Source organism: Myotis daubentonii, chromosome 5, assembly GCF_963259705.1.
Source record: "Myotis daubentonii chromosome 5, mMyoDau2.1, whole genome shotgun sequence".
In the NCBI taxonomy this organism is placed as follows: Eukaryota; Metazoa; Chordata; class Mammalia; order Chiroptera; family Vespertilionidae; genus Myotis; species Myotis daubentonii.
The window spans coordinates 25,085,781-25,103,268 of NC_081844.1; the positions used below are offsets into that span (position 1 = coordinate 25,085,781).

Genomic DNA, 17,488 nt, shown 5'->3' on the forward strand with positions numbered 1-17,488 from the left:
TTCAACAATAAAACACCTTCCATATAAAACTAATTTCACAGATATGAAATGATAATACTAAATGAGACATGTAGTAAGAATAGGACCACAGTTGTCTAATGATTATTCACCTACTAACTATAGACAAAAGGTTTTCTTACAGACCCTGGGAAACAGACGGACATGTTACAAGGAGATCAGGCCCTGGAGACAAGGTATCCTGAGGCCCAGATAAAGGATGGAACCTATCTGAAGGGAGAGAGCCTTCCAGGGCTAATCTTTGCAAGGACAATGAAAGAAGGCAGACTCTGGGAATTCACTAGCTTTAGATTTTTCCCCACCCACTAACTCTATGTAAGAGTTTGTTTAAAATCAAATGTTAGAGCAGAATTTCCAGGGTGAGCGACTGCTCTCTCCATACTGCAAGCATGATTGAAATAAATGCTCATATATCTCTCTCAATAATAAATATATGGCTTCATTTGGCTCAAGTAGTGATAGGCATCCTTGGACCCATTGTATCTGCTATTGTAACCAGACAAACAATAGGTTCTTGCTGCCTGTCACTACATGAGCCAATTAAGCAGAGACAGGGTTGAATCATATTTGATCATTTATTCCAATGTTGCTGGCAGTATGGGAGAGCAGCAGGTTATCCATAAAAATCTGCTCTGCAGCCCACCATAAACCAGCTGCTTATATAGGTAGAACTACAAAGGAAGTCGGCAAAAGGGCAGTTTACAGATATGCAAAAGGACTAGGGGTCTTCAAAGGCTTAGTGATATGCAAGGACTGGGGTTACATAGGGAAATAGCTAAAGGGAGTGCCAAAATTAACAGGGAAGCAGGCTGGAGATTTACAAAGGCCTGCAGGTCTGAAAAAAAAAAAAAAAAAAAGGCTGGGATCTTCAAAGGGCTGGAGATTCTGGTTTCTGTCACAAATCTTTGTTTATCTTTAAATGTAATAGGCAGCTCCAAATGGGGAGGAAGGGCTGCATCTCCAGGTCAGCTCCAGCCAGGGTAGAATGTGCCTTCTTTAATCAGAATAAAACACTCATGGCTAACAGAGCATGATTACTATTTCTTACAATACTAGCTGGTTCCCAACATTCTATTGCTGCCCCCTTTCAGTACCACAGTCATGTATTTCAGCTAAAATCCAAGCTCTGCTTACCATTTATTAGTTGGCTAATCTAGCAGTTTTAATAGTTCAAGTTCACATGAGGAAGAAAGTAAATATCTAATGTTATTTTCACAAAATTAGTAATACTAGAGAAATAATTGAAGTTCAAGTGTGTGGATTCCCTAAGACCTTGAACCAGCTCTCGCTGTTTACCCTTCATAATCTTTACCATCAAGCACTGCCTCTGGGTAATGCTGCATCCCTTCAGTTTAGCCAGAATGCAATGGCAGCTGTTATGCTAGCTTTTACCAATGTCTGGAATATCAGATTTGGTAGCCTGCTTAAAGAAACATGTCTCTTTATACTATACTAGGGGCCTGGTGCACGAAATTCGTGCACTGGGTGAGGGGAGGGGGAGTGTCCCTCAGCCCAGCCTGCCCCCTCTCACATACTGGGAGCCCTTAGGCGTTGACCCTCATCACCCTCCAATTGCAGGATCAGCCCCTTGCCCAGGCCTGATGCCTCTGGCCTAGGCGTCCGGCCCGGGCAGCGGGGACCTGCAGTGGCAGTGGCCCCGCGATCGTGGGCTCCACTTTAGGCCCAGGCAAGGGACCCCTAGCTCCCGGGACTGCCAGCTTCGACCGTGCCCAGCTCCCATTGCTGGCTCCACCCCTACTTCCTGCTATCACTGGCCAGGGCGGAAAAGGCACCTGATTCTCCAATCATGGCTGGGGGGCAGGGCAAAGGCGGCCCCAGGGCCGCCTTTGCCCTGCCCCCCAGCTCTTAGCTCCCCCCTGGGTTTCCAATCACTGTCAGTGGCAGGGGGCTTCTTCCTGCTTTCCCTTTCGCCTCCCTGCATTGTGCCTACATATGCAAATTAACCGCCATCTTGTTGGCAGTTAACTGCCAATCTTAGTTGGCAGTTAACTGCCAATCATAGTTGGCAGTTAATTTGCATATAGCCCTGATTAGCCAATGAAAAGGGTATCGTCGTACGCCAATTACCATTTTCCTCTTTTATTAGTGTAGATTCTTTTTCAATTTTAAATGAAAGTCTAACTTGCTCTACTCCAGGCTTATGAGCTAAGACTAACTTGCAAAACATTGTTTTGCTTAAGTTATGATGGACTGAAATTTACATAACAACTGGTGAAACTCTCAGACAACATATAATACCCCTATTTAGGGCAGAATACTGCAGAGCCTCTTAAGCTCCTCCTCCCCCTCTTCCTCCTCTTCCTCAAGTGTCCTTAACAGTAGAGGAGTGTGAAATCTTCAGGGGCTTGGAGTAGTTTGTCACCAGCTTTCAATACCTTTAAGGTGTGTTTTCTAATATTAAAATATCAAGTGTTTTTGCATATGACTTCATGATGTGTTCATGTTTGTTTTGACTTTTCAAAATATTTTACATTGTCAGGTAAATGATGTAACTTTTCCTTCTAGATATTTTTTTCCTTCTTCAAGTGTTTCTTTTTAATTAATTTTTTATTTTTTTAATATATTTTATTGATATTTTACAGAGAGGAGGGGACAGGGATAGAGAGTTAGAAACATTGATGAGAGAGAAAATCGATGAGAGAGAAACATCGATCAGCTGCTCCCTGCACACTCCATAATGGGGATGTGCCCGCAACCAAGGCACATGCCCTCGACCAGAATCAAACCTGGGACCCTTCAGTCCGCAGGCCGATGCTCTATCCACTGAGCCAAACCAGTCAGGGCAAATGTTTCTTTTTTAAAATTTATTTTTATTCTTGAGAGTATTACAGATGTCTGCCATTTCTCCCCCCCCCCAACCCCGCCCTCTGTCCCAGCTTCCACCCCACCACAAGCCTTCATTGCACTATGCCTGAGTCCTTGGCCTCTGCATATCTATAATAATAAAAGCATAATATGCAAATCAACTGAAGAGCAGAACAACCGTCCGGACCACCAAGGTGGGTGAGATGTGATTGGTCATGGCCCCTGCCATCACCCCATGATCACCCCAAAGAGGGAGGCCCAGACCACAACGCCCCCCCCCCATCACCCCCCCCCACTGGCCTGAGATCACTTTTGTTGTTGTTGTTGCAATGGTAAATGGGAATATTTTTTTTAGTTTCTCTTTCTGAAAGTTCATTATTGATGTCTAAAACTGCCATTGATTTCTGCATGTTAATTTTGTATCCTACTGCTTTGATGAATTCATTTATTTAATCTATTAGTTTTTTTGGTGGTGTTTTTAGGGTTTTCTATGTACAATATGTAATCTGAAAATGACTACAGTTTTATTTTCTCCTTTCCAATTTGGATCCTATTATTTTTTTCTCCTTATCTGATCACTGTGGCTAGGACTTCCAGTACTATGTTGAATAAGAGTTGTGAAAGTGAACATGGTGTCTTGTTCCCAGTTTTAAGTGAAACACTTTTAGTTTTTGCTAATTTAGCATGATGTTAGCTGTAGATTTGTCATATATGACTTTATTATATTGAGGAATGTTCCCTCTATTCCCATGTTGCTGAGAGTTTTTATCAAAAATGTGTACTGGATTTTTGAAATGCTTTTTGTATCTATTTTTATAATCTTGTGATTTTTATGCTTCATTTTATTTATGTAATGTATCACGTTTATTGATTTGTGAATATTGTACCAGCCTTGCATTCCTGGAATAAATCCCAAGTGGTCATGGTATATTTTCCTCTTAATGTATTATTGGATCTGATTTGCTAAAATTTTATTGAGAATTTTAGCATCCATGTTCATCAGGGATATTGACCTATATCTCTCTTTCTTTGTGGTGTCTTTATCTGGTTTTGGAATTAAAATAATGCTGGCCTCATAAAAAGAGTATGGATTTCTTCCCTCCTCTTGCAATTTTTAAAAAAATATATATTTTATTGATTTTTTTACAGAGAGGAAGGGAGAGGGATAGAGAGTTAGAAACATCAATGAGAGAGAAACATCGATCAGCTGCCTCCTGCACACCCCCTACTGGGGATATGCCCACAACCAAGGTACATGCCCTTGACCGGAATAGAACCCGGGACCCTTGAGTCTGCAGGCTGATGCTCTATCCCAGGGAGTCCTCAAACTACGGACCGCGGGCCACATGCAAATATAAATATTGTATTTGTTCCCGTTTTGTTTTTTTACTTCAAAATAAGATATGTGCAGTGTGCATAGGAATTTGTTCATAGTTTTTTTAAAACTATATTCTGCCCCTCCAACGGTCTGAGGGACAGTGAACTGTCCCCCTGTTTAAAAAGTTTGAGGACCCCTGCTCTATCCACTGAGCCAAACTGGTTAGGGCTCCTCTTGCAATTTTTGAAATAGTTTGAGGATAGGTTTTAGTTCTTCTTTGAATGTTTGGTAAAACTCGCCTATAAATCCATCTAGTCCAGACTTTCATTTGCTGCGAGTTTTGTGATTACTGCTTCAATTTCATCAGTTGTTATCAGCCTATTCAGGTTTTGTGATTCTTCCAGATTGAGTTTTGAAAGATTGCATTTTCCAGAAAGTTACCAATTTCACCCAGTGTTTAGTTTGTTGGCATATAGATATCCACAGCATTTTCTAACAATCCTTTGTGTTTCTGTGGTGTTAGCTGTTACTTCGTCTCTTTCTTTTATGATTTTATTTATTTGGGTCCTCTGACTTTGTTTCTTGATGAATCTGGCTGTAGGTTCATCAATCCTGTTTATCTTTTCAAAAACGAGCTCTAGGATACATTGATCTTTTATATTGTTGTGGTGTTTTTATTTTTTAGTCTCTATGTCATTTATTTCCACTCAGACCTTTATTATTTCCTTCCTTCTACTTACTCTGAGCCTTACTTGTTATTCTCTTTCTGTTTTTCTTTAAGTTATAGGGTTAGATAGTTTAATAGATGTGGAGACCCGCTCCCAAATGGTCCCGTAGGGTAATGGCGGCGTGGGATGAAAGCACCGGAGACCGGGGTTTAGGAGGACGGGCACAAGGCACCAGCCACTTTATTTTTTACACACACTGTTTTATAGCTAAGCTGTGGCTGGTCATGCTTCATAGATCACTGCTAGGGCTTGGCCTATCATGGGGAAGTAGCAGATCGTTACAGACTGGACAAGACTGGGCAAGCTTTGTCTAGTTCCATCTATGTTTGATAGTTGCTATGACAAACAGTTACTATGACAAAATGTCTGCTTGCCTAGATCACAAGAACTGGGGTGCAAGCCAAGTTCATTTCCTTTACATGACTTGGAGTGGGGTCAGGCCATGCCTGCAGCCCCACGGCTTCTTACAAATAGATATATTTCTTGTTCTTGAGGTAGGTCTGTAATGCTCTGTACTTCCCTCTCAGGACCATTTTTGCTGTGTGCCATAGATTTGGGGTTGTTGCATGTTTATTTTCATTTGTTTCCAGGAAGTTCTTTATTTCTTCCTTGATATCATTAGTAACCCATTCATTGTTTAATAGAATGCTATTTATCCTCCATGTGTTTAAATGTTATTGAGAGTTTTTATTGATGTTGATTTCTAGTTTTATGCCATTGCGATCCAAGAAGATGGCTGGTATGATTTCAATCTTCTTGAAATTGCAGAGACTTGGTTTTTGTCATAACACATGGTATATCTTTGAGAATGTTTCATGTGCACTGGAGAAGAATGTATATTCTGCAGCTTTTGGATGAAATGTTCTGTAATATCAATTAAATCCATCTGATGTAGTATGTCTTTAAGGTCACTGTTTCCTTTTAAATTTTTTGTCTGGAAGATCTATCCAGTGTAGTCAGTGGGGTGTTAAAGTCCCCTACTATGATTGCATTGCTGTCTATCTCTGCCTAAGTCCTGCAAGTGCTTTTTATATATTTAGGTGTTCCTATGTTGGGTGCATATATGTTTACCAGGGTTATATCCTCTAGTTGGATTGATCCCTTTATTATTACTAGTACAGTAGGCTCTCGTGTTACATCGGAGATCCGTTCCTACAGCACGACATAACGTGATTTTTACTGTAAGTCAGAACCCACCTACATAAGCCCCTATGTCACTCACATGGAGCATATACATCGCAGTAAGGAAGTTAAACAGTAAAACAAAATTAAAAGAAAGATAACAATTCCTGACATTTACTTGTGGTAAATAAATAATAAAAAACATAAAGCACATATGTACATACATCAAAATGACGAAAAAAAAATTTTATAAATAAATGGGAGATGGCGATGTAACCACAAAACAACGCACATCAAGTCCAACGTAACCCAAAGACTGCCTGTATGTAGTATCATTCTCTGTCTCTTGGTATAACTTTGGTTTTGGAGTATAGCTTCTCAGATATAAGTATTGTTTCCCCTGCTTTTATATTGTATGGAATAGATTTTTCCACCTCTTCACTTTCATCCTGTGAGTCTTTTGTTCTATGTTGAGTCTCTTGTAGACAGCATATATAGGCTTCATATTTTCTTAACCATTCAGCTACCCTATGTTTTTTGATTGAAGCATGTAATCTATTTACATTTAAGGTTACTATTTCTAGGTACTTATCTATTACCACTTTTATTCTTTACGCCTATGTTCTTCTCTCTCTCTCTCTTTCTTCATCTTCTCACATTTAACATTTCTTGCAATGCTGGTTTATCTTAATAAACTCCTTTAGTGTTTGTTTTTTGTTTGTTTGTTTGTTTGTTTGGTGGTGGTGGTGGATTTTTGGTCTGGGAAGCTCTTTATTTCACCTTCAATTTTAAATGATAGCCTTACTGGATAGAGGAGTCTTGTTTACCATTTCTTTTTTTTCATTATTCGAATACTTCATGCCATTCCCTTCTGGCCTACAGTGTTTCTGTTGAGAAATAAGCTAACTGTCTTATGGGAACTCCCTTGTGGGTAACTGATTGTCTCTCTCTTGCTGCACTTAAGAATCTCTTTTTGTCTTTAATGTTTGCCATATTAATTATCATGTGTCTGGAACATTCTTCCCCAGATATCTTCGTAGCTCTTGCCTCCTCACTTCCTTCATGTCTTTCCTCAAATGTCACTTTCTTAGGGAGGCCTCCCCAGCACTCTACTTAGTTTGGCAGCCCTGCCCCACCAGCATCCCCCTCCCTCTTCATTAATGTTCCCATTCCTGACATTCTCCACAATATTCTCATGTATCACATTCATGATCTCCCACATGGGAATATCAGCCCCATGGGGTAGAGGTTTTGCTCTGGCTTGTTCCCACATGCACCCCCAGAGCCTAGAACAGTGTCTGTGATGCAACATTTGTTGAGTGAATAAGTGACTGTCAGATCTGTAAAAGGAGGAGGATACCGCCTATTTCATCTCAGACAGTAGAAAGATGAACTAAACAACCTGTGAGGTACAAAGAAGAGGCTGTGACAGCACAGATGGTGGGGGACAGTGCCATCACCCACTCAGGACTTTTAAAAATTGGGGTGAGATTCACAATGAGGTGAAATTTACCATTTAAAAGTGAATATTCGGTGGTATTAAACATTTACATGCTGGGTGGCCACCACATCTATCGTTACTTCATTCATTTTGGTGGTTGAATACTATTCCATTTTGTGGATGGATCACATTTGTTCATCCATTCATTTGTCAATGAACCCTGGCTTGTTTGCACCTTTTGGCGATTGGGAAATCTTGCTGCAATGAACATGGTGTACAAGTATTTGTTGGAGTCCTTGCTCTCAGTTATTTTAGGTATTTACATAAGAGTTGAGTTGCTAGGTCATAGGGGAACTCTGTTTAACTTTTTAAGGAAGTGCCAAAATGTTATATACAACTGGTGAAGCGAGACCCCAATCTGATAGAGTGCTAGGGATGGGTTTACACTTAATGAAGCCCCTGGCTCTCAGAATACATCACTTCTTTCTGAGACTGGTCATGACCATCAGCACCATTGCCCAAGACCCCAAATGTCTGTGATGGAGGATGGATTAAGCTGCAGAAACTAAGGCATGAAGAGAAGTTGACTTGGGCACTCAGCCTACAACCCCCTTCCTTCCACACCCTGGCCCACATTCTGGGACCCTTGCAGGGTCCCTGGGAGGCAGGAACCCATCATCACTGGGTACTGTCAGCCCTCAGCCCACCACTCCCAGGCGCCCTTGCAGAATGGGGAAGAGGTTGTGAGCTTCGATAAAGAGACCAAATCATCACTGAGTGTTATCAGCTCTGTACTGCACAGCTTCCTGTTGGCCTCTGTCAGTTCCTCCACTGCCCACCACCCTCCATACCCCTACAGCTGATCCCTTCCCCACTGGGGCCACCCCCAGCCTGGGCACCTCTTTGAATCTCACATTCCTGTTCTTCCTCTAACCACTTCTCATTAGAAACTTAAACATTTTTAAAGTTCCAAAAAAAAGTTTTACAGGGTCTCAGGGTCAGAGAATCAATTTCCCATAACCAGTCCTAACCGATTTGGCTCAATGGATAGAGTGTCGTCCTGTGGACTGAAGGGTCCCAGGTCTGATTTCAGTGAAGAGCACAGGCCCAGGTTGCAGGCTCAATCCCCAGTACGGGGCATGCATGGGGCAGCGAATCAATGAGTCTCTCTCATCATTGATGTTTCTATCTCTCTCTCCCTCTCCCTTCCTCTCTGAAATCAATATTCTTTTAAATATATTTAAAAGAAAAAAATATTTTTAAAATATTTCCCATGACCAGCTTTAGTTTACTTTATTTTTAATGCTATGAGGATCCCAAACTTCAGTCCCCCACTAAGAACTGGGATTACCCTGCTCTCTCCTCCACCACCTCAAATTTTGTTTCTTATTCTCTCATTCATTTTTGCAAACCATTAGGTCATACCTTTTCTATATATTTTAATTTATTTGTCAATTGTACCTCAGTAAAGCTGAAAAAATAAGATTCTACTACAAAATCCATTGAGCAAATTAACATGTTTGTATGTAACTCTGTGATTAGAATAGAGAAAGGAGTATGTTGTTAAGACTCAGCTATTTCATTGCATATCCCTGTGGTTCTTTCTCACAGTTGTGTAATATTCCAATCCACTCTATCCAGTGGCTGAGGAAGCATTAAGGTTCCATTAAAGTCTTTTTTTTTAATATACTCTACTGTTTTTTTACAGAGAGGAAGGGAGAGGGATAGAGAGTTAGAAACATCGATGAGAGAGAAACATCAAACAGCTGCCTCCTGCACATCTCCTACTGGGGATGTGCCCGCAGCCAAGGTACATGCCCTTGACTGGAATCAAACCCGGGACCCTTCAGTCCGCAGGCCAACGCACTATCCACTGAGCCAAACCAGTCAGGGCTTCCATTAAAGTCTTAATTACCATAATTTTCCTGGGATGCCTTGAGGATCATTGGTACGCCCAAATGGTGGGACTCAGTGACTGAGCATCAACCTATGAACCAGGGGGTCATGGTTTGATTCCTGGTCTGGGCACATGCCCAGGTTGCTAGCTTGGTCCCCAGTGTGGGGTGTGAAAGGGGCAGCCGATAGATGATTCTCTCTTATAATTGATGTTTCTATCTCTCTCTCCCTCTCCCTTCCTCTCTGAAATCTATATAAATTTATCTTTAAAAAGATATTAAAGATCATTGGTGTTGCCCCTTTTAAATAATTCACCCTTCAGTTGGCTCTTACTTCCCTTTATCTTGTTGATCACTGGGAGGGGGTGAAGCTGGGGACACTCTGAGGTCCAGCTGCCCCTTTAGGAGCTCTCAATGCTCCACCTGGAGGGGACGGGGGCAAGGCACTCACTGCCCAGAGTCTTGCAGCTGCTTATAACCCCACTCCACCCCAGCCCATGTCCCAGCCCCCAATCCAGGCCCCAGTGAGCTCAGCATTGATGGGGAAGGGGAAGTGGGTTGCTAGGAACTGGGGTTGGTTTGGGTTTTGTGGGTGTCCCCGCAGCTTCCTGAGGCCTTCATTTCCTAGAAGCAGAGGGCATGCAAGGGTGACAGCTCACCCCCCATTTTCCTACCACAATAGGGACTTGGGGTGAAGGAGACAGAAAGGTGTCCCCCCCACAAGGCATCACAGCCTCTTGCTTCTCTTCTCATCACTTTGGGTTCCGCCACCCGACCTCCATCTATGTCCACATTCAAGCAGACACACTCCTCACCCTCCAACCCAAGATTCCCCAAGTCCCAATCCCAGAAACTCAGAAGCCTGGGCTAATCTTGGGGACCCAAGCCCGGAGGCACACATGTGGTCCCCCCACCCACACTCTGCCTCAGGTCAAGGCCCCAAATAGCTGGGCTTCTATACAGGGTGTCCCAAAATAATGTATGCACAATTGAACAGCTGACAACTCAATTTTGAAAATAAAATGTATTTTAATGAACACTGTCTTTATAATTATTCAGAGTGTGTGTATAAATTTTTGAAGGGACACCCTATGTTTAGGAGTTCCCTCAGCAGTGCCAGGGAACTATAAACATGGCCCAGCTCAACACGCCTTCCAACTCCCTGGGCTGGGCTGGGCTGGGTGGGGGTCAGGGCTCAGGAGGATGCCAGCTGGGACTGGGCAGGGTCTGACCAGGAGTATGTGGTCAAGTGGATTCTGAAAACCTGGCCTGGGGGGAACCCAGGTGTCCAGCCTGCAGGAGGAGACAAAGGGTCCATTGACCCACCTGATCCTGGGTCTGGGGTCAGGGCTGGCCAGCAGCCTCCCACCTCCTTTCCTCACTCTCTGGTGCTTCCTGCTTGGGGACAGCTGTCTAGCCCCACAATAGCTGTGCCGCCCTCTTATGCCCCCCTTCACCCAGAGACCCCAACTGACCCTCACCTCAACTGGGGCTTGGAAGGGTGCTGGACGTGGGCTGGTGGCACAGGAAGGGGCCAGGACATTGAGGTCCCCTCATCTTCCGCACAGCGGAGGGCATTGCAGAGAGGACAGTCATCCTAACAGCCACTGCTGGGGGTGATCATCTGGGCAGTTGACCAGGAAGCTACAGTTTCACACTCCTCAGGGAACCACTGTCCATTCCCTGCAGATCACTCCACTGGGGAAGGGATCGAACAAAGGGGGAGAGAGGCACCTGCGCAGTGAAGTCAGGTGAAGAGGGAAGGTGGTCACCTGTCAGTCTAGCCTGGGGAACAATGGATTGGCTAGCAGGGGTGGGGACTCGGGCCCTCAAATTCATTTGGTCTGGCCCTGCCAGGGCATTAGGGGTGAGGAAATTAAATGTTGGACCAAATAATGCAGGCTAATTTTTAAGTTGCTAATTTTGTATGGCCTGTGAATGATGTTATAAATACCCAAATGGCCCTTAGCAGGTAAAGGTTCTCAGCCCTGGGCCAGGGGATGGAAACACACACAATGTGAGAAGGTTCAAATCCCCAGAGTCCTCTCTCTCTTCTTCCTGTGCTCCCTGTTGGTCTGTGACCGCACTCATCCCTGTGTTCCAGTGCTCCCACCCATAGCATGTGACCTTAAGCAGGCTGACTGGACTGGATTTTAATAGGGAACAGAAGTTCTGGGAATGACCTTAACTCTGGCCCTGCAGAAGACAAGCTTGGACTTCTTCCCTGAGGAGATGGACAGAGATGGGGCCTTGGAGGGGAACCCACTTAAGTTTTCATCATCAATAAAGCTTTCCGTGAAACCCCATCTTCCCCTGCGGCTTCAGCAAATCTGTTCCTTGCAGCACCCCACAAACTCCACTTCCACTGATAACAGTGGGATAGTCTGAAATAAAAACTTTTAAACTCAAAACTAGTCATGGAAGGAGGTCAAGTCTTAGACTTGTATCTTCCCTGACAAGGGCCAATCTTTACCTTAACTGAGCTTGTCTATTGTCTTTTTGCATCTACATAACATACCTTTGCAATGTCAGGGTAATTTCCTTTTTTCCAGACCCATCGGGGCACAATCTCCCACCTAGACAAGAGATCACACAACCTCTCACTGTTATTGTTACCATGAGAATTGTGAACTCTTACCTCTCTTGTACCCTCCCATGTAAAGGAGTCTGTGTCTGTTCCTTTTACTTTTTATCTAATCCCAGAGATTTCTGTGCCTGCCTCCCTGATCTACCACCAGTGGATTTCTTATAACCCCCTTAGGCCTCTTCCTTTGATTATAATGTATAAAATAATGTGCAAAACTGCCATTCTTTTTTTTAAATTAAATCTTTATTGTTCAGATTATTACATTTGTTCCTCTTTTTTCCCCCCACAACCAACTCCCCTAAACCCAGTTCCCACCCCACCCTCCGCCCTTACTCCCCACCCACTGTCCTCATTCATAGGTGCAGGAATTTTGTCTAGTCTCTTCCCGCATCCCCCACACCCCTTTCCCCCCCAAGAATAGTCAGTCCATTCTCTTTCTATGCCCCTGATTCTATTATAATCACCAGTTCATTCTGTTCATCAGATTATTTATTCCCTTGATTCTTAGATTCACTTGTTGATAGATGTGTATTTGTTGTTCATAGTTTGTATCTTTACCTTTTTCTTCTTCTTCCTCTTCTTAAAGGATACCTTTCAGCATTTCATATAATACTGGTTTGGTGGTGATGAACTCCTTTAGCTTTTCCTTATCTGTGAAGCTCTTTATCTGACCTTCAATTCTGAATGATAGCTTTGCTGGATAAAGTAATCTAGGTTGTAGGTTCTTGGTATTCATCACTTTGAATATTTCTTGCCACTCCCATCTGGCCTGCAAAGTTTCTGTTGAGAAATCAGCTGACAGTCATATGGGTACTCCCTTGTAGGTAACTGCCTGTCTTTCTCTTGCTGCTTTTAAGATCCTCTCTTTGTCTTTTGCTCTTGGCATTTTAATTATGATGTGTCTTGGTGTTTTTGTCTTTGGATTCCTTTTGTTTGGGGTCCTCTGCACTTCCTGGACTTGTAAGTCTATTTCTTTCACCAGGTAGAGGAAGTTTTCTGTCATTATTTCTTCAAATAGGTTTTCAATATCTTGCTCTCTCTCTTCTTGTGGCACCTCTATAATTCGGATGTTGGTATGCTTGAAGCTGTCCCAGAGGCTCCTTACACTATCTTCATATTTTTGGATTCTTTTTTCATTTTGCCTTTCCTGTTGGGTGTTTTTTGCTTCTTCGCATTTCAAATCGTTGACTTGATTCTTGTGATCCTCTGGTCTGCTGTTGGGAGTCTGTATAGTATTCTTTATTTCAGTCAGTGTATGCTTAATTTCTAGTTGGTCCTTTATCACAACATCGAAGTTCTCACTAGATTTCTTGAGGATCTCACTACATTTATCGATGGTCTCACAAGTCTTTTCGAGGATCTTACTAAATTTATCAGCAGCTTCTAGACAGTTCTTGAAAAACCTTAAAAGTGTGGTTTTGAACTCTATATCCAGCAGTTTGCTTTCCTCCATTTTTGTCATTTGTGTCTTGTTTCTTTGTCTCCGCATTTTTTATGCTTTCTTGGTGTACCCCCTTGTGGTCTTTGTGCACAGTCTTGTTGTAGTTAAGCCTTGCTTGTTGTAGTAGGTAACACTGGGGGGGATTTGTCCTCCAGGCCAATTGGCTGTGAGAATCAGCTGTGTCTGCAGTGGGAGAACTTCTGTCCTGGATCTTTAGGGAGGTGCTAATCTAGCCTCTGCCTGAGGCTATCCAGCAAATGCCTCCGTGCAAGGCTTGGGCGGGGCGGGTCCCAGGGGATCAACAGGGTGGCAGAGCGACCAGTTATGGCTGCTCTCAGTCCTGCCTTCAGAGGCTCTGCTTATCAGTGTCCTAGCAATTGCTGCAAGTACCTCAGAGAGAAAGCTGCCCTCGAGTTCCTACCAATGCCAGACAGTCCTGCTTCTCCCGTTTGAATCTGGGTCCCCAGAGACTCGCCCGGAACTGGAGCTCAGAGCCTGAGACTACCTCCTGATTGAAAACAACAACTGTGCCCTCAGCCGCTAGCCCGTTCCGCATGCACCTCCACACCTTTGTATTTTACTTCCGCACTGCGCCTCCTCTGAGTCTCAGTATGCTTTTCTCTTTCCTTCCAGTTATAGAATTTCCACTCAGCCAGCCTTCCTGTGGTTCTGGGTGATGTCCGTTCCGTCTTTTAGTTGTATTTTTGAAGTGGTTGTGCGAGGCAGCAAACTCCGGTGTTTACCTGTGCCGCCATCTTGGTTTTTCTCCTCCATTGAATTTTTTCAAAACTGCCATTCTTGAGATAATTTTCTCAATCTGTTGGGATTTTGCTTCTAGGCAATTGCTGTCAGTTTATCTTAAATAAACTCATAAAAATTCTCTACAGATTTGAATGTTTCTTCGGTTGACAGAGGGGAACAGAGTGTGGGGACAGGAGCCAGGGTGAAGAAGTCAAAACAATAGATGATTCTATGGAGGGTGTGGAGACAACGCCCTGGGGCAGTGCCCACACCCCCCCCCCTTCACACACAGTATAAGGGCCAGGAGGCCTCAGAAGGATGCCCAGCTGCCCAGCCTGGTGACACAGAACCACCCTGCACAGATCATGGGAGGCTCCCACCTCATCGTCTTTCACATCCTACAAGGTGAGAAATTGGGGGCCCCTATGGGAGGAGCAAGGGAACCCCTGGCAGCACCCCTTCCATGCCTCTGCTTCCTTGTCTGCCCACCCCCCACCAAGGAGAAATAGGAGGCACCGCTGGCAGCTCTGGGCCTGACATGGAGGAAGCCGCATGGTTAGGCGGGAGCCGCGGCACATGGGAGAGCAGCTGGCAGTGCTCGGGAACCCCCCACGGCCAGCAGGAAGCCCTCGGGTGCTCTAAGGGTCTGTTCCCCACCCCAGAGGGATCTCCACGCTCCTTCCAGATCCACTTTGGAAGCTGCTCCCTAAGAGGGGAAACTGAAGCAGGTGGAAGAGAGGGGGTGAATGAGTGCTGTGACCCCCTCAGGAAGTCACTCTTAACAGATGGCAGAGTGGGGGCTACAGAGCTAAGGGGGACCCTTCCACAGCAGGGTGACCCCCACACTTCTCCCATTGTGTGGTAGAGGATGCCCCAGAGACTCCCCATTTTTGCTCCCAGAGACCCAGCTGGGCCTCAGCTGTGCCTTGAAGGGCTTTGCTGCTGTGGGTTTAACCTGAGCTCTGCCGTGACTTCCCCTTTGCCTCCCTTCCCGCCCCACCCAGGGTGGCTCTAGCAGTGGTTCTCAATCTGTGGGTCGCGACCCCTTAACTACATCCTGCATATCAGGTATTTACATTACAATTCATAACAGTAGCAAAATTACAGTTATGAAGTGGCAACGAAAATAATTTTATGGTTGGGGGTCACCACAACATGAGGAACTGCATTAAAGGGTCGCGGCATTAGGAAGGTTGAGAACCACTTTGCAAGGATTATCAGGTTATCAGGGCAGCTCATTGCCTGGGCAACCAGGCAACAAAGAGAGTTAAGAAATAACATTTGGCTTCCCTAACTGGTTTGGCTCAGTGGACAGAGCGTCGGCCTGCGGACTGAAAGGTCCCAGGTTCCATTCCGGTCAAGGGCATGTACCTTGGTTGCAGGCAAATCCCCAGTTGGGGGTGTGCGGAAGGCAGCTGATCGATGTTTCTCTCTCATCGATGTTTCTAACTCTCTAGCCCTCTCCCTTCCTCTCTGTAAAAAATCAATAAAATATATTTAAAAAAGAAAAAAAAGAAATGACATTTGGGGTGCCACTCAGAACTTCCAAAGGCCACAGGGATGGGGCTGCCTGTGCTGGCCCAGGGTGCCAGGTGTGAACTGTTTTTTATTTTGTTGTTGTTTGTTTGTTTTTATCAAGGTGAGGTGTAATTTACATAGCATGTAATTCGCCTGTTGCAGGATTACAATTAGATGATTTTTAGTGAATTTGCCGAGTCCATGCGGAGCACAGCTGAAGGCGGCGATGTGTCAGGGGCAAAGTCACAGAGCCCCTGATCCTCACTTTCCACATCTGTGAAATGGGGCAGAGCAAGGCTGGTCTTCACTTTACAGGCTTGTGTTAAGGGTTGAGTCCTGGTTCACAGTAAGAATTAAGTAACATTATTGTTGTTGTTGTTGTTAACGTTACTATTATTATTATTTCACTGGTAGGTCTTGGGTATGGGCTGCAGGAGGGGGATCCTTAGCAGGAGGAGCAAGGAGAGAATGATTGCCCCACCCCTGCCACAGGGGCCCCAGGCAGGAATCTGACTGCCCAGGGCTCAGCTAGGGGAATGCAAACCAGATGGGCCTGGGAGTAGCAACCAGCCATCCCTCTCCAGGCTCCTGTTTGGGTGACCTGCTGGGCCCCAGGTGGAGGTCTGGCCCAGCAGCCTCGGTGGTGGGGCAGGAAAGCCCAGCTCAGAACAAATACCCCCTCCTTGCAGGGTCTGGAGAACTTGACCCCTCACTTCCATCTTCCCCAGCCCCCTCTTCACCAGTTTCTCCATAAGCCTTTTTGGGGCTCTGAGCCACAGTTTGTCCATCTGCAGAGTGGGCATAAACAGAGCCTCTGTCTCATAGGGCAGCTGTGAGTATAAATGTTGCTACTGGGGCTTTGGGAGCTGGGGACGAATTGGCCCAGGACCCACCAGGGAAGGTCATTTTTGGTCTGTCCTACAAAGAGGAAGTGGGTTCCACCAAAGGGAGAACTCACCAAACCCTGTGGCCAGAGAGGAGGAAGACAGGAGTTCCAGCCTGTTCACCGCATCTGCGAGGCCTCGGGAGGGTGTGGGGGTCTTTGCCCTCTGCTGGCCTGAGGGTATCAAGTTTGAATATTGGGACTGAGTGCGCAAGAGACCCTCCAGTCTGTACCCTCTACAGCTCCTCAAGTTGTGCTCACAATGACCGAGCCCAAAATTCCCCTGGGAGCCCCTCTATGCGCTACTGGGAGCCCCTCCATGGGTGACTGGGAGCCATGAGTTATCTCTTCATTTGGCCCAGGAAGTGACTCACTCCTGCCCTGTCTCCCTGGCCCCCATCCCTCCACCTGCTGCCTCCAATCTGGCCTCCCTGGATTATCTGGGTCTGGCTGCCACCACAGCATCTCTAGATCTGCAGGGACTGGATAGATGCCTCAAGCCCTCTCCATAACCCACCTGCTGCCCAGGTGCCCGCACTCACTCCTGCCATCCCTCCCTCCCGCCCTTTCCCTTCTCTGTTTCTCTATCTGGCTCTCCATCTCTCTATCTCTCCATGTATCTCTGGCATCTGTGTCTCTCTCTTTCTAGGAGTTCCCTATTTCTCTGTCCATCTCTCTAGATCACTGTCTTCTTAACTCTGCCTCTCTGTTTCTCTCCAGTCTCTCTGTCTCTATGTCTCTCTATGTCTTCTGTCTCTCTCTCATCCATTCATTTTCCCTCATCTCTGTCTCCCTCTTTCTCCTCCAAGTCTCTAGTGCCTTCTCTATCTTTCTGTCTCTCTCTCTGTTTCTCTGTCTCCTCTTTATTTTCTCTCCATCTCTCTCTCCTTGTCTGTCCCTCTGATGCACAGGTCCTCGTCTCTAGATCCCCTGCTGACTTAAGGAGAACCCCCAGGACATGCCCTGGGAT

The 17,488-nt window shown here is 45.1% G+C and overlaps 1 protein-coding gene across 1 annotated transcript in view; it reads left to right on the forward strand.

The window, feature by feature from the left end:
* Window positions 1-17,488, forward strand: part of LOC132234981 (adhesion G protein-coupled receptor E2-like) — a 128,895-nt gene that overhangs the window by 61,646 nt on the left and 49,761 nt on the right. The window lies entirely within an intron of this gene.